Source organism: Oryzias latipes, chromosome 7 (assembly GCF_053564925.1).
Source record: "Oryzias latipes strain Hd-rR chromosome 7, Olatipes_Hd-rR_3.1".
Classification (NCBI taxonomy): domain Eukaryota; kingdom Metazoa; phylum Chordata; class Actinopteri; order Beloniformes; family Adrianichthyidae; genus Oryzias; species Oryzias latipes.
This window is the reverse complement of record NC_136243.1, coordinates 14,369,273-14,373,171: the sequence shown is the minus strand read 5'-3', so window position 1 is coordinate 14,373,171 and position 3,899 is coordinate 14,369,273.

Here is a 3,899-nt window from a genome sequence, read left to right as displayed (position 1 = left end):
CTCCTCCAAGCTCGGGTCCTATACCAGAGGCCTGGGAGCTTGAGGGTCCTGCGCAGTCTCTTAGCTGTTCCTAGCACTGCGCTCTTCTGGACTGAGAGGTCTGAGGTCTTTCCAGGTATCTGTTGTAGCCACTCCTCCAGCTTGGGTGTTACTGCCCCGAGTGCTCCAATTACCACAGGCACCACTGTCACCTTCACTTTCCAGGCTTTCTCCAGTTCTTCTCTGAGTCCCTGGTATTTCTCCAGTTTCTCATGTTCCTTCTTCTTGATGTTCCCATCGCTTGGCACTGCCACATCCACCACAACGGCTTTCCTCTGTTCTTTATCCACCACAACAATGTCTGGTTGGTTCGCCATTACCATCCTATCAGTCTGGATCTGGAAGTCCCACAGGATCTTTGCCCTCTCATTCTCTACCACCTTCGGAGGTGTTTCCCATTTTGATCTTGGGGTTTCCAGTTCATATTCTGCACACATGTTCCTGTATATTATTCCAGCCACTTGATTGTGGCGCTCCATGTATGCTTTCCCTGCCAGCATCTTACACCCTGCAGTTATGTGCTGGATTGTTTCAGGCGCCTCTTTGCACAGCCTACACCTTGGGTCTTGTCTGGTGTGGTAGATCTGAGCCTATATATATATATATATATATATATATATATATATATATATATATATATATATATATATATATATATATATATATATATATATATAAGGTGGCTACTTTAAAGAACTTAGAATACGACATATTTTCAGTTTTTTCACACTTTTTTGTTATGTATATAATTCCACATGTGTTAATTCATAGTTTTGATACCTTCAGTGTGGATCTACAATTTTCATAGTCATAAAATTAAAGAAAACCCTTTGAATGTCAAAGTCAAAGTCAGCTTTATTGTCAAATATGCTGCATCCATAAGACATACAGCACAGATGAAATTGCTTTTCTCTCACCCCACAGTGCAAGCAGCATATAAAATAATAAATAAACGACTTAAAAAATAGATAAAAAGACAGTAATAGTAAGAGGAATAACAGTAGTCTAAACAGTGCTAAGAACAGTGGCATGGTTAAAGTGGCAGTTTAAAGTGACATCAGTGCTGAGAACGGTAAGTGGATGAGTCAGTGGTGGCAGTCTTTGGTTATGATGTGTTCTGAAATGGTGTGAAGTTTTCAATGTGAGCTTGTAGGATGGAGTGGAGGGGCCAGAGGGGGGAGGGCAGGGACAGAGTTGAGTGTCCTTATTGCCTGATGGAGGAAACTGTCTTTTAGTCTGCTGGTTCTGGCTTGCAGACTTTGCAGTCTCCTCCCTGATGGCAGCAGGTTGAAGTGTCTCTGGGATGGGTGTGAGGGGTCCCTTGCAATCCTGATGGCTTTGCGGGTGAGGCGGGAGCGGTAAACGTCCGAGAGGCCAGTAAGAGGGACACCAACGATCTTCTCAGCTGTTTTCACAATGTGCTGCAGAGTCTTCCGGCAGGACACAGTGCAGGCTCCGTACCACACGGTGATGCAGCTGGTCAGGATGCTCTCGATGGCGCCCCTGTAGAAGGTCTGCATGATGGGCGGAGGAGCTCTGGCCCTCTTCAGAATGTGAAGGCGTCCAAAACTTTGGTCTGTACTGTATATACAGTGGTGGACAAAATTGTTGGTGCCCCTCAGTTAAAGAAAGAAAGTCCACAATGCTCACTTAAATTACTTGAAATGTTCAAAATTAATACTAAATTAAAATTTATTGAACATTAAATAATCAAAATCAGCCATTACTTTTGAGTTCTTGATTAACAGAATTATTTAACCCTTAGTGCTATCTTAGATGACCCCATCCTTACATTGACGTGTTATTCCTACCATGACAAAGGTGGACAAAGGTGGAAAGATTTCATGTAATCCATGGTCACCAGTGAAGATCACAAATCATTGAAGAAAATAGGTTCAGCACGGTGTCTAGTGGGTCTAGATGACCCAACTCCCAATGTTAAAGTGCCTAGGATACCACAAGGGTTATAAAAACAAACTAATGAAATAGGGCTGGACAAAAATGACGGTACCTCCATAAAAGACTGAGAAATAATAGCCAACCGACAGTAGCCAACCTCCCTGGACGTGGCCGGAAGAGGAAAATTGATGACAATTTGAGGAGACGGATAGTTGGAACTGTATCCAAAGAGCCCAGAACAACCTCCAAAGACATTAAAGGTGAACTCCTAGATCAAGGTACATCAGTGTCAGATCGCACCATGCGTCATTGTTTGAGCCAGAAAGGATTTCATGGGAGACGACCAAGGAGGACACCACTGTTGAAAGGAAATCATAGAAAAGCCAGACTGGAATTTGCAAAAATGCATGTTGACAAGCCACGAAGCTTCTGGGAAAATATCCTTTGGACAGATGAGACAAAACTGGAGCTTTTGGTAAGGCACATCAGCTCTATGTTCGTAGACTCAAAAATGAAGCATACAATGAAAAGAACTTCGTCCCTACTGTGAAACATGGCGGAAGCTCAGTTCTGTTTTGGGGCTGCTCTGCTGCATCTGGCACAGGGTGTCTTGAAGTTGTGCAAGGTAAAATGAAATCTCAAGGTTATCAAGGCATTCTGGATAAAAATGTGCTGCCTAGTGTCAGAAAGCTTGGTCTCAGTTGCAGGTCATGGGTCTTCCAACAGGACAACGATCCAAAACACACAGCCAAAAACCCCCAAGAATGGCTGAGAGAAAAGCGTTGGACTATTCTGAAGTGGCCTTCTATGAGCCCTGATCTGAATCCCATTGAACATCTGTGGAAGGAGCTGAAACATGCCCTTTGGAGAAGACACCCATCAAACCTGAGACAACTGGAGCAGTTTGCTGATGAGGAGTGGGCCAAAATACCTGTGGACAGGTGCAGAAGGCTCATTGGCAAATAGGTCTTCCTTTCCTGGGGCGGTCCGCATGTGAGCCGGTTTCTTTGTAGCGCTTGATGGTTTTTGTGACTGCACTTGAGGACACTTTCAAAGTTTTCCCAATTTTTCGGACTGACTGACCTTCATTTCTTAAAGTAATGATGGCCACTGGTTTTTCTGTACTTAGCTGCTTTTTTTCTTCTTTCTTCACTTCTTAAACCTGACAGGGCACACCTGTAAAGTGAAGACCATTTCAGGTGACTACCTCTTTAAGTTCATCAAGAGAATGTCAAGAGTGTACAAAGCAGTAATCAAAGCAAAAGGTGGCTACTTTGAAGAACCTAGAATATGACATTTTCAGTTGTTTCACACTTTATGTATATAATTCCACGTGTTCATAGTTTTTATGCCGTTATTTTCATGAAAATAAAGAAAACTCTTTGAATGAGGTGTCCAAACTTTTGAGAGAGAAAGAGAAAGAGGATGCATCAGAATGGAGCGAAGCAGGGACTCACCCATTTCACTTGCTGCATCACAACAGAGCTTTTTTAAACAGCAGGCTATTGTCTGCTCCTGAGCAATCAGAGCTTAAATAAAATACTCAGTTTTAATCTTAAATTGTTTTGTCTTCCATCGTAATAAAAATGTCAGTCATAATTAAAAGACCACTGGAAACGCTTAAAAATAGTTTCAAATATGACCAGAGTGGGACTCTAAATGTGCACACTGATGCTTTATGGGTAAACGAGTTTGCTATTTTAGGGTTGTTTATATTTAAAGAACAAGTTCTTTTGTTCTTCATTAGAAATGATCATTGTTTCACATTCCAACTCATCAACTTTGCTTTCTTCTTTTGTTCCCATCTTCTGCTCAAACTCCAGGATCTTGTTTCAGTTTATGCTGGTTTCAATTAAAGCTGTGGAGTGAGATTTTTTATTTTATTTGGCATTACTTTCTGAGACGTCAACTGACAAGCACTTAAAAGACCCCATCAATAATGTCACAACAGACAAAGGAGA